The sequence below is a fragment of the Ambystoma mexicanum genome, chromosome 7p (genome assembly GCF_040938575.1).
Source record: "Ambystoma mexicanum isolate Mex_15411 chromosome 7p, UKY_AmexF1_1, whole genome shotgun sequence".
In the NCBI taxonomy this organism is placed as follows: Eukaryota; Metazoa; Chordata; class Amphibia; order Caudata; family Ambystomatidae; genus Ambystoma; species Ambystoma mexicanum.
In genome coordinates this window covers 893,604,494-893,630,158 of record NC_090939.1, presented here as the reverse complement: position 1 = coordinate 893,630,158, position 25,665 = coordinate 893,604,494, and the positions used below count along the sequence as shown (strand labels likewise).

Here is a 25,665-nt window from a genome sequence, read left to right as displayed (position 1 = left end):
GGGTGCATGGTCAGATAATGTGTGTGTGCCTATATTTGCCTCACGGACAAACGGGTACTGTGTGCTAGGTATCAGTATTAAGTCCAATCTTGAGAAGCTCCCACGAACATGTGACTAGGAGAAATCCCGGTCATTCCTGTGGGTCAACATCCATACGTCCAACAGCCCCAGCTGCCGGAGGATGAGGCAAAATGCTGTAGAATGGTTCAAGTCCAGTTTAGTGGGTGGGAGTGTTTTATCCTCATTAGGGTTTGGGACCAGTTTGAAATCGCCCCCCAGTAGGACCTGCCCCTCCACAAATGGTAATATTTTGAGTATGAGGCCTTCCAGGAAGCCATCTTGCCCTACGTTTGGGGCGTACAAGGACACCAGGGTTAATGCTAGATTCCAAAATAGACCCTTGACACAAAGATACCTCCCCTGTGGGTCTCGGAGAACCTTCCTTTTTGTAATTAGAATGTTCTGCTTATCAGAATGGCCAGCCCCCTCTTTTTCTCCCCTCCCGATGCAAAGTACTGGTGCAGAAATTCCCTATTTCTCATGCGCCCCTCATCTTGGACCAACGGGTGAGTTTCCTGCAGGAACACAATAGACGATGACCTATTCCTCAGTTTGCCCAATATTGACTTTCTCTTATTTGTTGAGTTCAAACCCTGGACATTCTACGTGCCCAGGGCTATGGTGTCCTCCATCCTCTTTGGCCTTGCTACATCAACCGCCATGGACCCCAGATTTTGGATTGCCATCTTGCCACCCCATTCCATGTGTCATCTCTCCCTCACGATTAACATTTTAACGTTCAACGATCCCCGCCTTCCCCTAAACAAGCTCCAACTTGGGCATCTATCGAACATTGGATATATCCGTTGAGGGTCCGACTTGGAGGGCGGAAGAGAGCTTAGTCTTCCACTGGCATCCCTCAACCCCTCCAACACCCTAGCCCAACCTGCTGCTGTATTTACCGACATTGGGACCCTCCTCCACACTACCGCAACCATCCAAGCCTTCAAGCGTCACCTGGAACCCCAAGAGCAAACTTCCAAAACCTCGGCCCCCCTCAGGTCTTCCTATTTGGACCCCTCAGTCATTTCCCTCTGCCAACCTTATGCCATTTCTGCAGGGACACCGGCTCCACCTCTCCATCAGGCTCCCTTCCCCCGACCCCCTCCGTTGTACCCCCTTCCCCAGGCTCAGCAGCTCCTCTGCCAAGGAGCGCACCAGCCATCGCCTCCCCTGTTGGGTGAAATGTGGGGCAGTGGGGAACCTCCACTGATAAATCTCCTTTGCGCGCAGCCATGCAGATAGTAGCCACAGTGCTTTTCTTTTCATTAGGGTCTCTGCCGACAGATCCTGGTACAAGGAAATGGACATATTGCGAAAATTGATGGTCGGCATGGTCCTGGCGGCAGCCATTATGCACTCCTTTAGTTGGAAAAAATGAACCTGGGTCAGAACATCTTCCGTCATGTCCTGATTCGCGATGATGCATTATCTGGTGTGATGTGTCCTGTCGAGTTCTATGTCCTGTTCCATTGATGATTTGAAGATAGACCGAAATAGGTCGGCCACGAAGGCTGGCACCTCCTCGTCCTTCTCTGCAATCGAGACCCCGCAAATGTGAATGTTTCTACAGGAGCGGGTTTCCCCGTCGTCCTGCTTGTCCTTCAAGGCCGCGCGCCTCCAGATAGACTAGGCGATTGGAGCATTCTTCCACTGCGTATGATTTTTCAGTGTGTCCTCCACCTCCGACGCTCTGTTCTGCTTTGGCGATTCTCGGATCGAGTGCCAGGATCTTGTGGGAGAGTTCCTCTGTCCTCTTATGGATCTCCTTGCAGATTTCGGCCAGTAGGTCCTGCAGATCGGATTTTCTGGACATTTGCATGAACATCGCGGGCAGGGGGTCTGCACTGCGTATTTGGGCTGCCCCCGTCTCCGTGCGCTTGTTCCTATCCACCATCTGCAACATAGTTGAGATGTCCCCTTGTTTGCCAATCTTCTGAGCTTTAGCCATGATGGTGGACCTGGGAGCCCGATAGCCCGAACACTCCGACCCCTACTGGGGAGGGTACGGCTGCCTATGTGTGTCACTTCAGGAGCGCCCTCCATACTCTGGACCGGGTCCTTCAACTTATTCCTTGGACAAGCTACAATGTGCTTGTCTGGTATGGCAAGCTTACAGCTCAGAGGAGCTGTGATGTGCTTGTCCAGAATGCCAAAGTCGTCCTGGCGAAGGCATCCATCCGACCCATCCTTTGAGGGAGGCCCCCAACCGGGGAGGACCGGGACTTCTGTAGTGCGTCTCTTTAGCTTAGCTATCAGGTATCACTTGGACCCCGGGGCGGGACCCCTGCATTACTCTGTAAACATAGGGCTCCACTCTCCCACCTCAGCTGCCAGGTTCACCCCACCTCACTGGACAGGCGCAATCATGTAGATGGGCACGCTGGCTGCAAGGGCATCACCAGCTTGGCTTGAAAAGATGAGTGGCATGGCCTAGGCACCCCGGCAAGCATCCGTCATGCAAGCGAGCGCACCCTTTCTCCTCTGTACGAGCGTCCAGCACAGCCTGCCTTCTCCATGCCTCCAGACTCCCTCAAAGTGCTGTGGCCCACTCAGTGATCCCAGCCTGCAGCGCCAAGCACCCAGCATCTCTGCCCCCACAAGCTGCCACAAAACTCGTCACGCCAGGGGCCCGCTGCACCAGCAGCTTGTCCGGGAGGGGGGGAATGCTCCTCACTCCCCCCAACCTGCGACCGTTCCAGCACTTGCCTCTGTGGGGGGGACACCCTCATGGCCACCCGCTCCCCACCTCAGAGGGGGTCTCCGCAGGCACTTTCTCCGTATGGGAAGGCGGTCCTTGGTCCCCACCAGGCTGCATGCACCCACCGGGTTCAACGCCACTCTCACATCCCCTCCCCCTGGCGAGCGAGTCATGCCCAGGCATAGTCAGGCAGATGCGCCCCAGCATCGGGGGCAGGGCTCCTCCTCTCGCCCGGCTGGCGAAGATCGCGTAGCCCCAGCAGGCTTCTCAAGGGTTTTCCCAGATCCAGAGCCACTTCGACATTGGCAATTAGTCGGCCCGCAGAGAGAACCAGCGGTCTCCCCAGCAATCCACGTATGTTTCTTGCCACTGGACAGGGTGCCTTCCCCCAGTTTCATCTCATGTCGCCGTCGCCATTTACAACCCGCCACGCGGTTACTTGGGCCGGTTCGTATTAGGCGAACGCCGGCACCCCCAGGGCCTGCAGCATATCCTGCTGGTTATTTCTCTGAATGCCTCAGATTGGCTACCTTCCCCTTCCCTTTCTGCTCCCTCTTGGGGCTCCTTCTACACCTCCGCAGGGCGTACCTCTGATCTGTACCCCTCCCCAGAAGTCCTTCAAGGATGGCAACCTTCTCCATATTGCCACTCTAAACTCTCGCTCTGCTGTCAAACACTCCTCTGATATTTGCCGCCTTTTGGAAGAACTTGACCTTGACGTCCTCAGTCTCACCGAGACATGGTTCATGGCCAGCTCTGTCACAAGCTTTGATACGCTCCTACCTGACTGCTACAAGATCCTCTCCGCTTCCAGGTCCAACCGCTCTGGGTAGGGTGTAGCCCTGATCTTCCCATGAGTGGATTCCTGCCTCTGTCACTCCTACGCAGGCCTACTCCTCTTTTGAATGCCTGTCTGCAGGCTCTCTCTCTCTCTTCCCCTAGCCATTCTCTTACTGTGGCTACGATCTATCAGCCACCTGGTCAGATTTCTGCCTTTTTCTCTGAGTGGGCAGACCTCTCTGCCTCACTCCTGGCCTCAACCACTCAACTCCTCCTTCTTGGAGACTTCAACATCCACCTGGATGCCTACCGTCCTCCCTCTGGACTCTTTTGCGATCTCTGCGACTCTCACTCACTATTCTCCCCTCTGGCCCGACTTGCTCTGCAGGGCACACTGTTGATGACTTGATCTCCTCAGACCTTCCCCTCTGTCCCTCTCTCCACTCCTCTCTCCTGGAGTGATCACTTTCTCCTCTCTTCCCACCTAACCCTCCCAACCCCTCAGGCCAAGCCACTTCCATCACTGCCACCCACCTTCTCGGTCATCCGACCCATGGAGCGTGTGTCAGCTGAGGCTTTCACCGCCACTTTCTTAGCCCCCCTCCCCCACACCTTTGGTTGACTCTCACCCTGACACAGTCCTCTCCACGCTCCACTCTGCTATAATCTGATACTCTTGATATCCTTGCCCCTGTCATGAGAATCTGCCTGAAGCCCAAAGCCAAGTACAACTCCTGGTACGACTCAGACCTAGTCACCCTTAAACGCAAGTGCAGGGTGGCCGAGAGGAAATGGCGTGCTTCATGTACATCCTCTGACAAACTGGCCTGCCGCTTGTTGCAAAGGCAATACCAGCTCTATGTCCTTACCAAGAAGAGAGCTCATATCCAAACTCGTGTCTCTGCAGCATCTAACAACTCGGCTGAACTATTTAAAATCTGCAAGGAACTGGCCATCCTTGCTGCAGTCCCTACCTCTCCTGTCCCTTCCAAGGCCCTGGCTTCTCACTTTATCTCTGAAACTCAGGACATCCTGTCCTCACTCCTCTGATCTTCTCCCTCCCCCATTCCCTCCTTTTCCTCTGGCCCCTCTCCTTCCTCCTTCTCTGCCTTTCCCTTGTTCTCTGCTGACAAGGTTTCTAAACAAGTCTGATCTATGAAAGTCTCATCGAAACGGGTAACTATCAAAGATCACATTGACTCCCTGGCTCCTGCCCTGGCTGATTTCTTCAATCACTCCTTCGCCACTGGAGTCTTCCCATCCCCCCTGAAGCACTCCATTGACTCCCTTGTGCACCCTCTTCCGACCCCCCCCCCCACCCGGCGAACTATCGCCCCCAATTTACATCACTCCCTTCCCGGGCAAGCTCCTGGAGGAACAAGCCAGCTCCCAGCTTAATCTCCACACTGAATCTGTTGGTTGTCTTCATGACCATCAGTCTGGCTTCAGAGCTGCCAGAAGCACAGAAACTGCTCTCCTGAACATCTGTGAAGACCTGCTCTCCTACCTTGACTCTTAACACCCCTTATATCCTCATCTTGCTTGATGTCTCTTCTGCCTTTGACGCTGTCAACCATGCCATCCTGCTCAACCGTCTCTGTGATACCCTGGTATCACTGGTCAGGCTCTGGCGTGGCTGACTTCTTTACTCTCTGACCAACCCTCCCAGGTCTAGCTCAGGTCCTTCCTCTCCGCTATATTTTTCTCTACCTGTGGTGTCCCCCAGGGGTCTAACCTCTCTCCCTGGCTGTTCAACCAATACCTGTCGCTCCTTGCCCACTGCATCGCCCATCTCTGCCCCAACTTTCAGTGCTATGCAGATGACATCCAACTCTTTTCAGGCTACCCTCGGCCTCTTCCTCTCCTTCCCTCATCTCTGACTGTCTGTCTGCTATCCAGGTGTGGTGTGCCGCCAAGGCCCTCTGCTTTAATGCCAGTAAGACTGAGATTCTCCTCATCGGCACACCCGCCCCCTCCTTCCCTTTGGCCGGCCTCTCTTGGCCCTCTTCCTGCTCCCACCTGCAAGGCTAAAAACCTTGGGATCCTCTTCGACTCCACACACTCCTTCTCTCCTCTCTGACGTCTCTAAGAAGTCACATTACCAGCTGCACCTCTTCAGAGGTATTCTTCCTTTCCTCTCCTTCCCCCAGAAGCTCACTGTCTCCAGAGCTCTGGTTCCCTCTAGGCTGGACTATTGCAACAGCCTCTTTCTAAATCTGCCTGCTTCTACTCTCAGCACTCTGCAACTTACCCAGAACAGGACTGGGAGGCTTGTCCTTGGCCTCAAGCCCAGGGATCGTATCTCTCCAGGACTGAAATCTCCGCACTGGCTCCCAGTGGCTGCGAGGGTTAAGTTCTAAACCCTCTGCATCATCCACAAGGCCTTCTGGAGCCTGGGCCTCAAAACCTTCAACGTTCTCTTCATAAATATCTTCCCTCTTGTGCTCTTCGCTCATCTGCCTCCATCTCCCTCAGGGTCAGCCGCTCCTCCAAGCAACAAGTTGGTGGTAGATCTCTTTCCTCAGCTTGGGCCTCCCTCTGGAACAGCCTCTCTGCCTCCATTAAACTTGAGGAGAACCATCTCTGGTTCCGGAAGCACCTCAAAACCTTTCTCTTTGCTTCTGCTTGTTCTCCTCCTCTCCTCTGCTGACCTCCTAGCTGTATCCTGAACTGCACTGGCTACCTGGACACCCTCTGATCTCGGGCCCAGGTCCCTCCCCCACCAGCGTCTCAAACCCGCACTGCCCACCTGGCAACCCCAGCACTTGGGGACTGTTTCTGTATCCCTACAGTTCCCCTACCAGCCCCCTGATGTCCGCACTTACCCATGCACTTGCCACATGCTGGCCGTCACTTACTTATTGCTATCGTCTTGTACTGCACTTTCCCTGCCCCCTTCCCACGCACTTACGCGACCTGAATGTCACCTGGCCTAGTAGGATCATTGTCGGTCCTCCTTTTGTTTCCCCTCCCTTGCCTCATCGCGCCTTGAAGCACTTGTGCATAGGCGCGTTATAAATGCCATATCATACCATATTGTGTACCTTAGCTTGGCAAGATAACAGCCTACTGTGCACGAGAAAAGGAGCTAACTTCCACTGATTGTCTTCTAAAAGGGGGCGCTATAGAGATTGCCTCAAATGACAGTGGCATTAATTCCGACTTTGGTGATATTGATAGCCACTCTCTTTTAGACCTTTGCTATCTATACACTATGGGATACTGTGGCAGCTAACAGGTCACGAGTCAGCAGGAGAAACAGAGTTCCCTGTCCTGAGGAACAGGGTTTATGGCCTAAGGAACAAAGTTTACACTCTTCAGATTAGGGTCTGAGCCTATCTGGCTCCCCTAACCTATACCAGGATTTCAGTGGATTGCTTTTCTCTCGCAGATTCCTCATTTTGATATCCATTATACAGCTCTGCTGCTCAGAAACATTTCACCAGGGGGCGTAGTGGACCTCGACTCGGCCGTCAATCCGTCTTGTCCTGCTCTCGATCGTTTGCTCCGGAAGTGACGTCAGGCAACGTGTATATATAGCACGTCACTGCACCCCATGCTTCAATTCCTTTTTTCTGTGCGCTTGGACGCTGAATCGGGAACACGACTCGAGTTTATTCAATGTTTTTTGTACCAAATTGTACATTTTCCTAGAAAACCTTGATGCAATGTCATCTCACAGGATTTCGGGCTTCAAGAGATGCCGCGATTGCGAGGCCAAAATGTCTTTGACCGACCCCCCACGTCTGTCTGTCTGTGATGTATGGGTGTTAGTCACCACACCGAGTCCTGCGCGTAGTGCGCTAGGATGCAGCCAAAGTCCCTACTTGAGGGGCCCAAGAAACTGGCTATGAGCCGACCGTCCGCCAAATCTCTTGCGGTCTCTCAATCCGGTCTTCGGAGGCCAACCCCGACAAGGGGAAGGAACGACATTGCAAGAAGACCAAGAAATAGTCCCATTCCAGGAGCCATTCCTTGTCGTCTTCCTCATGGAAGAAGTAGCTGCACCACTGCTATCGATGCGAGTCCAGCTCGTCGTCGGGGAAAAAGGTAAGCCCTTGGCGGGGCCGACCACTCGGGAAGAGCAGCAACGTTTTAACACTTCTATGCTCGAAATTGTTTAAACAGCAAGCTACTGTAGGTGCGGCTCCAGCCCCTGACCAGCAAGCTTTGGTGACAAAAGCGACACTCAGTGCTCCCGACCCCAAATCGTCCACTCCATCGTGGATGTCGAAAATGCCATCGGGCAACACGCCTACCAGGCATAAATCGCCGGAAGCCCACAAGGTTCAGGCCCACAGTGTCCATCGGTCATGCGATTGTCCCTCAGCACCGAAGGAACCATCGGCATCGAAAGCCACTTTGGCTTCGAAACCTGCTCCATCGGCGGTCAAGCTCTGGGCACCGACAGTCTGCGATGGTTCTTTAATGCCGTTATTGAGATCGGGTTTCTTTGACTAGATGCAATCCATTTCGATGAGCAAGTCGAACCTGTTTAAACGGGAGCTGACGGTGTCGATCATTTCGATAACCAGGCTGATTTTGTTGGCCTTGGCTCAAGGTTTACAGGACGCGCTAGTGGCCTGGTGTAATGGATCACTATGAGCAGGAGTTAGGTTAACGAAAATGTGTCTTTATTGACTTCAAAAAATCGTAACAAAAGAAATTAAGTTGGGTAAGAACCCCTGTTTAGAGTCCAAAGTTCGTTATCAGCAGGCTTGGTTAGAGCATAAGGGGGAAAACCTTAGTTCAGTCTTTGTATGCCCACTGGAACCTCTCGGCAGCTTCGTCACTCTCTGCTGTCCTCTGTAACAGAAAGGAAACAAATCCTTCAGTGTTTCCTTTTCTCCTCCCTTATATAGGGGCTTGGACAATTCCACCCAATCAGGATGCTTCCCCGCCCAAAAGTTTGAAAAACCCCTTCAAGCCCCGCCCCCTTCCCTGGAGGATCCTGGTCGCCATAATGGAGCCCGCACTGGTGCCTCGTGGCGAACGCTGGTTTTCATTGTAAGAGTACACAGTAAGTTCTGTGATACAGTAATGCTGTTTTCTACAGTTTTCTGTGGCGCGCTCTTTTGTTTATTAACACGCTCGTATGGTTTTCTGTTCCGGACATTATAACTGCGGTTTGACTTTGAAAGGAACTTAAACTGGAAACAAGTTTTCCCCTCGGCTGCCTGAGCCGGCGTTGATTTCAGAGGGAACATGTTGCCTTTGATGTGTAAACTATTTACATGAGTCATGTCTTTTCCCGCGGCTGCCTGAGCCGGTGCTTTTATGAAGTCTGTACTTGTACAGCCGCAGCCGTGAATATCAGGGCCTGTGTGTGTTTCGTTTTCATGATCCAGCACTGTTTTATTTTCTGTCTCTTGTCCCCACCAACCCTCCTTTGGGTTTTCCGTGTCTGGCGCTTCTGTCACCTTGTCACACCTGGATAATTCTCCAGATCTTGAGTTGCAACAAAACCAGCCCTAGTCTCATGCAAATGTCAATTTCAGGGCTCTGGTTGAGACGGTTGTTGACACTATTGGATTGAAGGCACCTACTACGTCTCTTCCAGGGTATGAGCTCACTGATATCTTGGACGAGGCGGCTCCCACAGTTGAGCTTAACATGCCATTTAACCCAGCCATTGCGTAACCTTTATCCTCCTTATAGAAGCACCCTTGCACTGTAACCCCTGTAGAAGCCAATTTTACAGGGAAGGTATAGGCCAGGAAGAGGAGACACTTCTTTCCTCACCACACACCTTTCCCCGGAAGGGTTGGTTATACAGGCTGCCACTATTTCCACCAGACCAGCGGTATCCACTTCCAATCTGCCTACGGACAGAGAGGGAAAGAAATCGGATTAATTGCCAGAAAGGTGTTCACCTCTGGCAGCATGGCGCTCAAGGCCACAAACGTAGCCTGTGGATTCGCGAAATACTCATTCGGCTTATGGAAAGTTGGGAACATGCTGCTGAATACGTCCCTGTGGGTGCCATGCAGGACAGATTTTTACAGCTGCTGGAGGATGGGAAGGAGGCGGCCAAGAAGTCATTGCAGACGGGCCTGGACGTGGCAGACTGCGTTGGCCTAGCAATGGGTTCAACAGTGGTAATGAGGTGGCAGACCTACGTGAAAACATCTGGCTTCTCCACGAATGTTAAGGTTGCTGGACATGCCCTTTGAGGGAGACATGCTTTTCGGTCAGAAAGCGGACAAATCCACAAAAAGTTTGGCTGCTAAATCACTGGGTCTAGCGGCGCAGCTGGCCAAGCCTACCTTCAGCTTTGCCTCCAGAGGCAGGGGCTATAGGCATTATGTTCCCTATGGCAGGAAGGCGCAGCTCCCGCAAGTCAGGCAGAGGTGCTTCTTGCGCCCCGGAAGGGGCAGAGTGGCCTCTAGAGGCCAACAAACAGCACTCTAAGCTGCTTTGATTTACCCTCCAACGATACACTGGTTGGTGGACGGTTGGCAGGGCATTGGCTCCAGTGGCAGTAGATAAACTCTAGCGCCTGGGCCCTGCAGTTAATTCAGTGGTTTTATGGTTTGCTTTTTCTAAAGAGACCACCGGACAGACCCCCACCTCCCCCAATCCAACCAGGACAAGAGCTCCAGGAGGAACTGAGAGTTCTGTTGTCGAAGGGTGCCGTGGAAGAGGTACCTCCCGAACAGAGAGGATCGGCCTTGTATTCCGGTTATTTCCTGGTGCCCAAAAAGGGAGGAGGTCTCGTCCCATTCTGGATCTTGAGGCCCTAAACGAGTTTCTGAGAAGAGACAAATTCAGGATGGTGACGTTCGGAGAAATTCTCCACGCGCTCGAATTTCAGGACTGGCTGGTGTCAATAGACCTGCAGGACGCTTATTTCCATGTGCCAATACACCAAAAGCACAGGAATTTTCGAAGGTTGCTCATAAGGGACCAGCACTATCAATTCACGGTGCTGCCCTTTGGGTTTACCTCTGCTCCAAGGGTCTTCACCCAGCTCATGGCAGTAGTCGCGGCTCACCTCAGGAGATCCGGGGTTCAGGTACTCCTGTACCTGGATGACTGGCTGATCCGGGGAAGTCAGCAGGGCAAAGTTTTTTCATCTGGAAGACACCTGCCTACTACTACACAGGCTGGGCTTCTCCCTCAACTTGAAGTCCCATTTGACACCCGTTCAGATGCTCCAGTTCATCGAAGAAGTCCTAGACACTCGGTTAGGGAAGGCTTTTCCACCCGAAGAGAGAGTCAACCGTATATCTCAGATGGTGCATTTGTTTTAGAACCACACCACCCTACCAGCGGCTTCTTTCCTCCACCATTTGGGTCTCATGGCCTCCTGTATTTTTCTAGTGCCAGAGGCCAGTGGTCTCAGTATGTGGGAGCACTGGGAGCACTCACGGATCTCCTCTGTGTCTAGCCGGGTAGTCTGCAAATTCGGCTGGTGCAACACTTGTAGCAATCTCATGGCAGGGGGGGACCCCTTCTGGCCTCAGGCCCGAGTTGTCACGGATGCGTCTCTGAAGGGTTGGGGCTCTCATTGTGAGGATTTGCAGGTGGCACATCAACAGGCTGGAGTTGCGGGCCATCTGGTAAGCCCTGAGGGCCTTTGCCCAGTCTCTCAGAGGGAAGCATGTCCTCGTCCTGACTGACAACACGGTGGCCATGCACTACCTCAACAAGCAGGGTGGTGGTGTGCACTCCCGTCCCCTCTGCAGAGAGGCAATACAGCTGTGGTTCTTGTTACGGGAGAACCACATCTCGGTCTTGGCAGTTCATCTGGCGGGGACGGAGAACACCTTGTCTCACACAAGTGAGAAGTGTACCAGAAAGTCCTAGAAGAGGTCTTCGCTCTCTGGGGTACACCAACAGTGGATCTATTCGCCACAGAGTCCAACAAGAAGTGCAAACAGTTTTGCTCAAGGGAATTCCCAGCGACCGGTGCAATGCGGGACGTGTTTATGGTGGATTGGACTATCCCTCTCCACTATGCCTTCCCCCAGATTCCTGTCATTGCATGGGTTCTAAGGAGGTTGAAGAGATTTCAAGCAACCATGATCATGACCGCCCCAGATTGGGCGAGGAGGACATGGTTCTCAGATCTCTTGGATCTGACCATCTGTCTGCCTCACCGTTTCCCTCAGTGTCGGATCTCCTGACCCAGTTGGAGGGTGGAGTGCTCCACCGAACCCCGGATTCCCTCAATCTACATGCATGGCTCTTGAGAGGATGAGGTATGATAACTGGACTTCTCAGAGGAGGTACTTGAGGTGTTCTTGGCTGCATGCAGACCTTCTACAAGATTTCTGTACGCATGCAAGTGGAGAAGATTTGAGGTGTGGTGCAGGGAACGCGAGATTGACCCCATCTCTTGCCCCACCGCCACAGTAATGGAGTTCCTTCCGTCACTGGCCTCGTCGGGGCTTTAGGTTAACACAGTCAAAAGGTATTTGGCGGTCCTGTCTGTGTTAGAGGTCCCCAGACAAACGGTCCTTTACTATTGCGGTCATGGCCCAATTCCTGAAGGGCCTGCTCAATAAGTTTCCGCTAACCCCCTTTGTCTCTTAATCTGGTTTTGACCTACTCCCTTAAGACCGCCTTTTTTATGGCAATCACATTTGCAAGGAGGGTTAGCGAGCTACACGTTTTTTGCTGCAGCCCTCCTTTTCTAAGGTTCCTTCGTGACAGTCTCTCCCAAAGTCAGGCCCGGGTTCCTTCCTAAGGTGGTTTGAGTTTCACTTGTTGCAGTCTATTGATTTGCCTGTCTTTTACCCTCCTCCACATTCCTCGAAAGAGGAAGTGCGTTTCCACTTCCCTGACCCGAAAAGAGTGTTAAGCTTCTATTTTGCTCGCACATCAGAGTTCCACAGGTCAGACCAGTTGTTCAGGGCCCATTCTTTGTCTTGAAAAGGTCTTGCCACAACAAAACAAACTGTCACGTTAGATTGTTTTGTGCATATCCGTGTGTTACCAATAGCCAGGCAAGGAGCTTCTAGCGGTCATCAGGGCTCACGCAACCAGAGCGTTTTCGGTATCGACAGCCCTCCAAAGAGGGTTCCTGTTGGGAACATATGTCGGGCAGCCCACATGGTAATCCTTGCATACAGTATCCAAGCACTGTGCCTTGGATGTTGCACGGGGAGCTGATGCATCATTTGGTAGGGTGGTTCTACAGAACCTGCTAGTTTAAATCTTTCTGCCCTCCTCCGTTATTCTAACTGCTTGGGTAGCCTATCAAGATGAGGAACCTGCGGGAGAAAAGCAATCCATTAAAGGAGGAAATACTCACCGTAATGCACTTTCTATGGATTCTTCTCCCGCAGATTCCTCATCGACCCTCCCATGCATCCCTGCTCAGAAAATTCTGTGGCTTGTCGCAAACGAGAAGGCATCTGGTGATGGCTTAGATGACTGCTTCTGTCTAATTCATTAAAAAAAAGAAAAGTAACTCATTGTGTGGGACCACCCTGTTGGGGTGTTTCCTTGTAAATTTTTTACTGGCTGATTAGTCTCCTCCTGTAATATTTTCCTCCTGCAGTGTTCAAGCGCGCAGCGGAAAAAAAGGGAGGAACTGAAGCAAGGGATGTAGTGATGTGCTATATATACGACACCTGATGTCACTTCCGGAGCCGACGATTGAGAGCCGGACAAGATGGATCGACGGCCGAGTTGAGGTCCACTACGCCCCCTGGCGAAAAGTTTCTGAGCAGCAGAGCTGGATGATGGATATCTATCAGAAATCTGTCGAAGAAGAATCCACAGAAAGATCATTACGGTGATCATTCACTGTCCTGCATCGTACCACATGGATATTGGCGCTGGACAATATTATTTCATAGGCGGTTGCTCGCTGTGTGGTCAGTGTACTCTTTGATCTCTCAAGTATTGCAAATAATGAGTGCTCCACAAACAATGTGACAGGGCATCCCATTGCTATTGTGGCGCTTTTCTCAATCGCGAACGCGGCTGCAGCGGGCGATTGCTCGCACGCGAAATGTCCTTGCATTACCGCATCCAAAGCCAACGGTTTGTGTCCTAGGGAAGTCTTTTGTGTCAGTACAGCTGTCATGAGTGTCCCCTTGCAGTGTGAGAACAGGTAAAATTTGCGTTCATAATCAGGATTAGCGAGTACTGGAGCACTCGAAATTAACTCTTAACGATTTCAACGAGGCGCTCATTTCTTCTGACCATTCTATTTTCTTGTTCTCTTGTTGGGCCTCCTTGAGTGCTTGCAGTAAGGGTCTGGTGTATGCTGCATAATCTAATATCCAGGCTCTTGTCATGATCACTGCTTCCAAGGAGCCAGGACCAGCCCAAAGTCCTTGGAAGCAGGCCCCTAACCCTAATCCTAGGCACCAGCCGGTCCCCAATGGGACCTTTTGGACCTTGTCCTGGCGCCGGTGGCACCAGGCTCATCTAAACCATCGGTCCCGGCACTGGAAGCGCCGGGCTCATAATAGGTGTGAAGATGCTTGGGTGGACTTACCTGCAGCAGACCATGCTGCTTACTTACCAGCCACTTAGAAGCCATCTGTGAACAGGAACTACTTTCTTACCTGGGTGGGGCAGCTCTACTCCCTGGATACAGCACTGGCACTCTTCTGGAAACTGGAACTCTTTTCTCACCTTGGTGGGGCCGTGGAAGAAGACGCCTCATCACTCCAAGGCTTTTTAAACCACACCCGATAGATGAAGCGTGCTTCGCGTTATTCTGCATCTGCAGCAGAACGCTCACCGAGTCTGCTCCGGCTTTTCTTCTTCCGATCCTGAACCTGCAAGAATCCACTTACCATTTCTGCATCCAGACAACATCAGCACCTGCAAAGACAAGAAACTACAGGTTAGCAAGGCGAACTTTACACACAGTGCTTACTTACCTGATCCATCGGCTGCGGCCGTTTCATCACGCCGCATCTCCACCTGCAAAGACAAAAGCATTGCCATACTTACCGGCACGCTGTGAATGCCGGAATCCTTCATTCTGCATCGCCGCCTGTGAAAACAAAAGCATTGTACTTACTTACTGGCATTCCGCGAACTCCGGCGCTGCTGTCTAACATCTGAAAGACAAAAGAGGAGACAAAGACAGGTATTTACTTACGCGCCCTCCGCGCTCGTCGCAATAGAACGCCTGCGGATACTCCGGCGTCTCTTCAGCACGAACAAGGCTGCAAGGAAAAAGACAATTAGAGCGCTTGCCTTACTTACGAAGTTCCAGGCGCTTCACTCCATCTTCCATCTCGAGAGTCCTGCAAGACAAAAGGGAAAAGTATTATACGAGTCTTATTTGATATTAAAGTGCCACGCACCAAAAGACTATAAAGACTAAAAGGTGTCCAGAAACTCACCGCTCGTGCAAATAACGACGGTAATCATCCTCTGAATTCAAGAGGCCTATGTTTCACCAGTGAAGGAACTGGCAACGGCACCCTGCATCAGACGCAGATGGAGAGTCCAGCATTCACCTATTTAAGGTGAGCAAGTTGACCGGGGGGGCTCTACGGAAAAGCTGGGAAGAGAGAGAGAGAGAGAGGGACACTCCACAGTCCAGATCATTAACTCCCATATTCTTTCACCTGCAGAAACCTCACTCTTCGAGTCCGACACACAGTGCGAAGAGGTTCGACCCCAGAAGCCAATCAAGTCCTGCACATCACTTTTCGAGTCACAGACACCTTCCTGCCAAGACCCGCGCCTCGGTGGGAATCAGGTGAGCGTTACAGAATGCGAAGCCCACCACAAAACTCCTACCCAGGCGCAATGGAAACCTCAGACACCGATCAATTAGCCCAGTTGCTCGGGGAATTAAGAGCAGAAGTACATGCAGCTCGTCAGGAAACGAACTCTCTGAGAAGAGAACTAATAATTTCCAAGGAGCGAACAGAGGACCTTGCTAGGCAGTTGTTACAAACGCAGGCAGGACAGACACCTTTGCCCGTCCCAGGAGGAAGTTATCCTTCTGCATCATCTTCAAATCCAGTGCAAATCAATCTGCCCGGTAATGTCCCCTTGGCTCCGCCCGAACGCTTTTCTGGTGATCCAAGGAAATTCGCAGTGTTCATCAACCAGTGCCGCCTACACTTATGTCGACCAGCTGCATTCCCAACAGACCAGACCAAGGTGGCTTTCGTGCTTTCTTATCTCAGTGGCAGCGCAGCAGATTGGTCGATCCCTTTAGTCACCCAGGATGATCCGGTTTTACACGATTTTCAGGCCTTCCAGTCCAGCATGGAGAAACTGTTTGCAAGACATGCACAAGGGCAGGCCTTGGACAATGAACTTCTTTCATTACGACAGGGTAATCAAGACCTTTTGACTTATATAGCCTCCTTCAATAGACTCATAGTGGAAACACAATGGCCCGAGGATAAGAGAATAACGCTTTTCTATAGAGGCCTGCGTGGAGAGCTCAAGGATGTGTTAGCGCAAGTTGTGAATCCTCCACAAGAATGTTCTGATTATATTGACTTAGTTGTCCAATTGGACCACAGACTACAGAACAGGAAGGCAGATCGTTCCAGATTTGATACCCGAGTGGTTTCTAAACCACAGACCTCTACTAAGGGAACTGACACTGTGGAACCCATGCAAATAGGGGGCATGAAAGGACCTTTAACCCAGAAAGAGCGGGAAAGAAGAAGGCAGCTGCAACTATGCCTCTATTGCGGAAACTCAGGACACTTTCTTCGGGACTGCCCAGTGAAACCAGCTAAGAAGGCTGTAGGAGCCGCGGATACCTGTACCACAAATTCTGAACAGGGAAACGACCTCACCCGACAAGAGTGGAGGTCCTCTTGCCGAGCGTTAAGATCTGTCCCGTGACCTCGCATTTCGTGATACCCATGGTCCTCATTAGTCCCGAACGTCCGGATCGTTTGCATGCAATTGAAGCTTATATCGACAGCGGAGCAATCTGTAATTATGTGGACCGTGAAATGGTATCAAGGATGAATCTACCCCTTGTCCCTAAGGCAGTAAAAGACGTCATCACTACTGTGGATGGCACGGAGATAGCCTCCGGACCAGTAACGCACGCCACCCAAGAAGTGACGCTAGTGAGTCAAGATGGACACCGGGAGAGAATCGTGTTCGATGTAATCAAGGCCCCTCAGTTCCAGATCATTCTGGGAATCCCTTGGTTGGAGAAGCACAATCCTCAGATCGATTGGCGAGCAAAGACGGTTCAGTTTCCAGAGTGTTTTACCACTTGTTATCCTCGGCCTGATGTTTCACTGGCGGCAATTTCTTCTGAGGAGGTTCCCAAATTACCTCCCGAATACCAGGAATTCCAAGACGTCTTCCGGAAGGATCAAGCTAACACCCTGCCTCCTCATAGGTCTTACGACTGTCAAATAGATCTGATACCCGGAACAACTCCTCCTTGCAGCAGAATTTATGCTCTCACCGAGCCAGAGAATCTTCATCTCAGACAATATCTAGACCAATACCTAGCTAACGGGTTTATCCGTCCTTCAAAATCTCCAGCTTCATCGGCTTTATTCTTCGTCCCGAAAAAGGAAGGAGACCTTAGGACTTGCATAGATTACCGCGCCCTGAATCAGATCACCGTTAAAAACAGATACCCGTTACCTTTGATCCCTGAACTCCTGGACCAAGTCAAAGACGCATGTATATACACAAAGTTGGACCTCAGAGGAGCCTACCACTTGGTACGGATAAAAGAGGGCGATGAATGGAAAACGGCCTTCCGCACCAAGTACGGGCTATTCGAATATCAAGTGATGCCCTTTGGACTGTGTAATGCTCCTGCTGCTTTCCAATATTTTATGAACGATGTCCTTAGAGAACTCATAGACGTGTGTGTTGTTGTCTACATTGATGACATCCTCGTCTATTCATCATCTGAAGAGGAACATCAGAGACACGTTAAAAAGGTTCTCGAGAGATTGCGTCAACATAATCTTTTTGCTAAGCTTGAGAAATGCGTTTTCAACGTAACGGAAGTCGAGTTCCTGGGATTCATACTGTCACCTAACGGAGTCCATATGGATTCAAAGAAAGTTGATGCAATCATCAAGTGGCCGTCACCAACCTCTATAAAAGGAGTTCAAAGCATGTTAGGCTTCGCTAACTTTTACCTCAGATTCATTCCTGAATTTTCTCGGATAGTCCAGCCCATCACCGCTCTGTTGAAAAAGAACAAACGTTTTGCGTGGTCTTCTGAAGCAGAACAAGCCTTTCAGAACTTAAAAACTAAATTCATTTCTGCACCTGTTCTAAAACATCCTCGCCCAGAACTCCCCTACATCGTGGAAACGGATGCTTCTAGTCTTGCTATGGGGGCAGTTTTATCACAAAGAGATCCGGTCACACACCAACTACATCCTGTTGCCTTTTGGTCCCGCAAGTTTTCGCCTCCCGAGATCAACTATTCAATTACAGACAAGGAACTTTTGGCCATCAGATCGGCCTTTAAAGCCTGGCGGCATTATCTTCTAGGAGCCAGATACACAGTCACCGTAATGACTGATCACCGCAATTTACAATATCTAAAGACAGCCAAAGCTCAGTCTTCCAGACAGCTTCGCTGGGCTCTGTTTCTAGCAGAATTTGACTTTATAATTACTTATCGACCAGGCAGTAAGAACGGAAAAGCAGATGCCCTCTCCCGGATGGGAGTAGATGAACATTTGACCAATCCAGAACCAATACCCATAATCCCAGAACAAAGGATTTTGGGTTTGGTCAGCGCTCAATCTTTTGAAGACATCAAGACCACGGTTAAATCACTCCTAACTCCGGGCGATTTACAAGATTGGCAATTGAAGGGGAAAGAATTCTCAGTGGATCAAGACCTACCATATTTCCGAGGACGATTGCACTTACCCTGTGAGAAAATACAAAAACAAGTAATCTCCTGTTATCACGACTCTCTAATGGAGGGTCACCCTGGCATTACTAAAACCATGGAAAAGATTAAAAGACATTTCTGGTGGCCGTCATGGAAGAAGGATATTAGAGACTTTGTAAACTCCTGCGGTGTGTGTGCCCAGAATAAAAGTCAGAGGGAGAAACCAGCCGGCCTTTTACAGCCACTAGACATCCCTCCCTGTCCATGGCATACCCTGTCCATGGATTTCATCACGGACTTACCTCCGTGCTCGGGCTATACTACCATTTTAGTAGTCGTGGACCTATTCTCCAAGATGGCTCACTTCATTCCCCTGAAGGGTCTACCTTCAGCCTCAGTATTGGCCCAAGAATTCTTAGAAAATATTGTTCGGCTACACGGTTTTCCCTCGGTTTTAGTCTCCGATAGGGGAAGTCAATTCATCTCCCACTTCTGGCGCAGTTGCTGTCGTCTAGCCCAAATTGATGTAAGACTTTCAACTAGTCACCATCCCCAAACTGACGGACAAACCGAGAGGACAAATAAGACTCTAGAGCAATATCTACGTTGCATGCTCCAACAAACTGAAAACCCCTGGAAGGATATTCTTTGGATCGCTGAATACGCTTACAATAATTCGATTCATTCTGGAACAGGGAAAACTCCCTTCTTCCTATTATACGGACACCATCCTAGAACCTCTAACCTGGATCCTCCCCAAGAATTCGAAGCACCTGCTGTGGACCACTTGCACTCGGAGATCACCCGTGCTTTTAAGGAAGCCTCTGCCCATCTGCAAAGAGCTAAAGCTCAATTCAAAAGAGGAGCAGATCGACACCGTAAAGAGGCTCCTCACTACGCTGTAGGAGATCAGGTCTGGCTATCCACTAAGCACCTGCCTCTAAAGGGACCCCGCACCTTCATCCCGAGATACCTTGGACCCTATCTCATATCTGCCATAATTAATCCAGTGGCTGTCAAATTGAAATTACCTACGCATATGAAAATACATCCAGTATTCCATGTCTCCTTATTAAAACCAGTACAACCAGAAACCCGATTGACTGAACTCCCAGAACCGGTTTTAGTAGATGGAGAACTTGAATTCGAAGTAAAGAACATCCTAGACTCCAAAATCTCCAAATCTATGTTGTATTACCTGGTTGATTGGAAAGGTTACGGCCCCCAGGAAAGGTCTTGGGAACCTTCAGAATATGTCCACGCACCTCGTCTGGTCAAGAAATTCCATTTTAATCACCCCGACAAGCCAAAACCCCCGGAGAAGACACGCTTAGGAGGGGCCTTGAGGGGGGGGGTACTGTCATGATCACTGCTTCCAAGGAGCCAGGACCAGCCCAACGTCCTTGGAAGAAGGCCCCTAACCCTAATCCTAGGCACCAGCCGGTCCCCAATGGGACCTTTTGGACCTTGTCCTGGTGCCGGTGGCACCAGGCTCATCTAAACCATCGGTCCCGGCACTGGAAGTGCCGGGCTCATAATAGGTGTGAAGATGCTTGGGTGGACTTACCTGCAGCAGACCATGCTGCTTACTTACCAGCCACTTAGAAGCCATCTGTGAACAGGAACTACTTTCTTACCTGGGTGGGGCAGCTCTACTCCCTGGATACAGCACTGGAACTCTTCTGGAAACTGGAACTCTTTTCTTACCTAGGCGGGGCCGTGGAAGAAGACGCCTCATCACTCCAAGGCTATTTAAACCACACCCGATAGATGAAGCGTGCTTCGCGTTATTCTGAATCTGCAGCAGAACGCTCACCGAGTCTGCTCCGGCTTTTCTTCCGATCCTGAACCTGCAAGAATCCTACTTACCATTTCTGCATCCAGACAACATCAGCACCTGCAAAGACAAGCAACTACAGGTTAGCAAGGCGAACTTTACACACAGTGCTTACTTACCTGATCCATCGGCTGCGGCCGTTTCATCACGCCGCATCTCCACCTGCAAAGACAAAAGCATTGCCATACTTACCGGCACGCTGTGAATGCCGGAATCCTTCATTCTGCATCGCCGCCTGTGAAAATAAAAGCATTGTACTTACTTACTGGCATTCCGCGAACTCCGGCGCTGCTGTCTAACATCTGAAAGACAAAAGAGGAGACAAAGACAGGTATTTACTTACGCGCCCTCCGCGCTCGTCGCAATAGAACACCTGCGGATACTCTGGCGTCTCTTCAGCACGAACAAGGCTGCAAGGAAAAAGACAATTAGAGCGCTTGCCTTACTTAGGAAGTTCCAGGCGCTTCACTCCATCTTCCATCTCGAGAGTCCTGCAAGACAAAAGGGAAAAGTATTATACGAGTCTTATTTGATATTAAAGTGCCACGCACCAAAAGACTATAAAGACTAAAAGGTGTCCAGAAACTCAACGCTTGTGCAAATAACGACGGTAATCATCCTCTGAATTCAAGAGGCCTACGTTTCACCAGCGAAGGAACTGGCAACGGCACCCTGCATCAGACGCAGATGGAGAGTCCAGCATTCACCTATTTAAGGTGAGCAAGTTGACCGGGGGGGCTCTACGGAAAAGCTGGGAAGAGAGAGAGAGAGAGAGAGGGACACTCCACAGTCCAGATCATTAACTCCCATATTCTTTCACCTGCAGAAACCTCACTCTTCGAGTCCGACACACAGTGCGAAGAGGTTCGACCCCAGAAGCCAATCGAGTCCTGCACATCACTTTTCGAGTCACAGACACCTTCCTGCCAAGACCCGCGCCTCCGTGGGAATCAGGTGAGCGTTACAGCTCTACAATAGTTGCACATTCCCAAGAATTTCTGCATCTCCTTCACTGTTGTGGGTTCTCTTACTGATCTTATTGCTTCTACCCTGTCAGGGATTATTCTTTTTCCGTCTTTTGATATTAGCTGTCCCAAGTATAGGACTTCTGGCTGACAATATTGTAGCTTTTCCTTGTCTACTTTATACCCCTTATTTGCCAACAGGGACAGGCGTGTTGCCGAATCTTTTCTGCATGTCTCTTCATCCTGTGCGCAGACGAGTAAATCGTCTACGTACTGAATGATTGTGCTTTCAACTGATAAGTTGCTTAAGTCTTCATGTAGTATGCGGTTGAATATGCTTGGGCTCTCACAGTATCCCTGTGGTAATCTGCAATGTTCATATCTCTTTCCCCCTAGTGTAAATGCTGTCAGGTATCTGCTTTCTTCTGCCAAGGGGATGGAGAAGAAGACGTTTTTCAAATCGACCACTGTGAAATGTGATGCCGTTTTTGGGATACTGCATAATATTGATGCAGGGTTCGGGACCAAAGGGAACTCTTTCTGTATTACATCATTTAGGGGGCGTAAATCCTGGATCATCCTCCAAGCCCCTCCCTTTGCTTTTTTGATCGGGTAGATACATGTGTTACATGGGGAGTTTGAAGGCACTATTATCCCTTGTGCTAGCAGTGCATTTATTGTCTCTTTTATCCCTTCTTCAGCTTCGTGGGACAATGGATATTGTTTCACTCGGGGTAAAATCGCCCCTTGTTTGAGCTTTATTATCACTGGTGGTACTCCATGCAACAACCCTACGTCATGGGGGCCTGTTGTCCACAAATTGTTTGGTACTAGTCTCATGTCATCATCAAAAAATGACGGTGGTGCTCCCACCACTGCCATCAACTGGACAGGAATCTGTCTAGCCTGAATCAAAATGTCACAGGGCATTGCTATTTCCATTATTATTTCGCCATCGCTTTCTAAATCCGAAAAAAGATCTTCATCAGTTAAGTCTCGCAGGGCAGTATCGGCATTGGTACACAGTACTGTGCACCATTCACACCCGTCTATGTCCATTCCAATCACAGAGATCCTTTTTGCAGATACCTGTACAGCATGCAAGTCTAAGGATACCACTGATCCTGGTGCTATGTCAGGGTGCACTATTGGGCGGAAGAGGAACTCCGCCGGTATTCTCCAATCCATCCTTTTCAGCTCAGGAACTATGTGGGCCAGCGTCTTTAATCCTTCAATAAACATTCTCTCGTCCACTGGCAAGCCACGTATTTCCGGTGCAGTTGTGTGAGCCTGTACTACCAGCATTACACATAATGGGCATGTTCCTGGTGTTGAACACACTATACCCCTCTCAGTGAATGATATTGTCATGTTGAGTTTGCTAAGAAGGTCCCTCCCTAGTAAATTTATTGGCGAATGTTCATAATACAGTAAGGGTGTTTTTACAGTTTTACCCCCCACTGTCACATCCAAAGCTTCTGTGTAAGGAACTTCAATTACAGCCCCAGAGAACCCCTGCGTCTCTAACTTCCGGTTAGATAACGGGAACCGGCCCTCCCTAATGCATGATTTCTCCGCTCCCGAATCCACCATGAATATGAACTGCCTGTCTCCTATCTGCGCCCCTACCAATGGTTCCTCTTCTGCATTGTAGGTGGTAGATAGAACAGGACACGCAAGTGTTCTCTGTGGGCTGTCCTATGCGGGGTGTCTCACTGCCCCCCCTTGGTTGAACACACTCCCTGAAACCACTGACACGCCATTATAGGGGGCTGGTGCTGGAGCTCCGTTTGCTGTTGTCGCGAAAGGGTTGCCTGGCGTGTAGTGCATAGTGTCATTGTTTTGTGGGTAATTCTGTGTTCTGTATTGGTGTCCTTGCTGTTGCTCATGGTACCCCTGCGCTGGGTTCCTTTGTTGTTGTCCCATTGGGAGACCATATGGGCTCCCCGGATGGGGATGGCCATAATGTTCTACCTCTGGAAACCCGCTGTTTAGTTTACTTCTGCACTCCCTGGAGTAGTGTCCCCACCTCCCGCAGTTCCAACAACTCCCTTGCGCACCTCTGGGACCCTGCCATCCGTTTCCTCCCATTCCCCCATACCCTTGTCCACCTCCTCTTCGGCCCCTGTACCCACCTCGTCCCCCTCGAGGGGCCCACTCTTGCCACTGCGGACCTCCACTCTGCTCCTGCTCGTTCCGCTGCCCTGCTCCTGCCCACTTAGTTGCCATCCTTCCTTGTATTGCTACCAGCCCCTCCTCCTCCTCGTCTCCCTCCCTGCTGTGTGGGAGCGCAGCCACCGCTGCAGCGACCTTCACCAACTTTGTTTGTACTAGTTTCGCCTCGTCTGCCAATCTTCTCTGCGCCACCTCCTTCTCCCTTTCTTTTATTCGCTTACAGTGGTGCACTATTATACTCTGAATCTCGGGCCATCCTTTCGGCTCAATACCCGCTATTTTGTCGAGCGCCTTTTGCACCTCTTTTGGGAGCCCCCTCTTTATTATGAAGTAAAATAATGATGTCGATTGATACCAGGGCGTTCCCGTTTCTGCTCTCCATATCTCTTGGACCAGAAAAATGTAATCCGTAGCATCTTCCCCGTCATTCATTGTACATTGCATTACTGACTGCAAATCTGGGGTATCTGGAAACGTTTCCCGCAAAGCATCCCACACCCTTGCACGCACTGTGTTGAAAGAGGCACCATCATGGCGATCGCAGTCTAACGTTACTCCCGGGAAGCCAGCTTTCACCCACACTCTGTCAGCCTGATCCCCTACTGCTGATACTAGCAAACTTTTCACTTCCCCTATCGCTAGAGGTACCCCGGCTGTGTGTTTCTCAAAAGCATATATCCACTTACTCGCCCCTCCTGATAGTGGGGGCAATAACTTTAGTAAATTGGCCTTATCCATCTGAGCCCAGGGTATGTAATTCGGCCTCCCTCCTCCCCTGTGTATTAGTGGGAGCTGCAACTTTCCCTTTGTCGTTGTATCTGTACTCACCTTCATTCCTGATTTTCCTAACAATGCCATTTTTCCCAACCTGTTCCTTAATCGCCCTGTCCACTCATCCATCATTCTCATTCCGCATGCGCCATCCAAACCTTCGCTTCCCCCTCCCATTGCCATACTTAGCCTTTCACTTTCTTCTAAATCATCCCCTACATCACATAATAGCTCCTCTATGCCTCCTGTGGGCCTCTCTTCATTATCAGTACATCCTTCCCTTTCCTCTAGTTCAATTATTCGTGTTGGTTCTTCCTGTATCCTAAACAGTATCTCGCCTTTTTTCCACCCTTCTTCAAATGTTCTACTCTCGCTCTGTCCTCTGGATGCATGCTCTGATCTAGCTGCATTAAGTGCAGTCCGCTCACATATACTTTTTATTCTCAAGAGCTCATCTTTGGCTATAGAGAGCCTTGATTCTAAATCGCCTGTTAATTTTTATATGTCCACCCTTGGTGTGCTCACCTGTTCTCGCTCCCTATGAATCTCGTATGGCGGGGGTGCTGTTGGCCCTTGGGTGGTGATAGTTGTCGGTGGGGGCACATAAGATGGGTCACTATATCCCTCCGCGGGCACTGGCTTGTTTAGTATTGGGTACAACCTAGTTACCTCTATCGGTGGTACCTCTTCAGACAATACTTTATCATCTTTTTGTATCATTAGTGGATTGTCAGTGGTAGATGGTAGATCAGGATATAACTCCCTTGCCTTAGGCGGGGGTATCTCTTCAAAAAGCCTCCTTAGGTCTAGTATTTCCCTCCTATTATGCAACTGCTTCCCCTTGTATTTCAAACAAATGCATGTGGCTACCAAATCTAGGACACTCTTGTCAAATGAACCCCCTTCGGGCCATATCTGAGGTAACCCTTCCCCCTTCAACTCTGTGATCCATTGGTCATGATATTTCTTAAGCCATTCTGCATACCCAGGTAGGTTCTTACAAATATGTGATAAGGGTGTTTCTGCCCCCATACTTCGTGCTCACCTGACACTTATGTATCTCTATATATCTCGATATTTCAATATAAACGTATCACGATGTGAGTTCGCGTATTTATGTCTTACTGAATCGTGGGGACCTGCGTATTTCTCCCTCCACCTGCACACCATAAGAACGGCTGCGCACAGCCTCTATTCTATCCTCTTTAGGGGCACGTACAAGAGCAAACCGTCAGTAATTTCGACAATGTTACCCCACAAATCAAGAAGGCAAACACTCACTTCACCACATTACTCTCGTCTTTATGATATTTCGTCTAGTCACACTTACCATGACTATTCCATAGCTATACATTTCTGACCACTTTTTCACATCCATTATACAAAAATATGTTCTGACACATACGATGTTCACACACCCATATGTAGCACTCTATTCACAGTTCAATTTGTCCTCCCTTTCCTCCCTTTCCTCCCTATCCGGCTGTCCCTGTCCGTCTTATTCTGATATATATATATATATATGTTTGTTTCTCAATGTTAAAGTAAAACTGTCTTTCTCTTTAGCTTATGTCTTTGTTTTTGTACTAACCCA

The 25,665-nt window shown here is 50.2% G+C and overlaps 1 protein-coding gene across 1 annotated transcript in view; it reads left to right on the top strand.

The window, feature by feature from the left end:
- CUL4A (cullin 4A) overlaps window positions 1–25,665 on the top strand; it is a 2,221,838-nt gene that overhangs the window by 2,096,495 nt on the left and 99,678 nt on the right. The window lies entirely within an intron of this gene.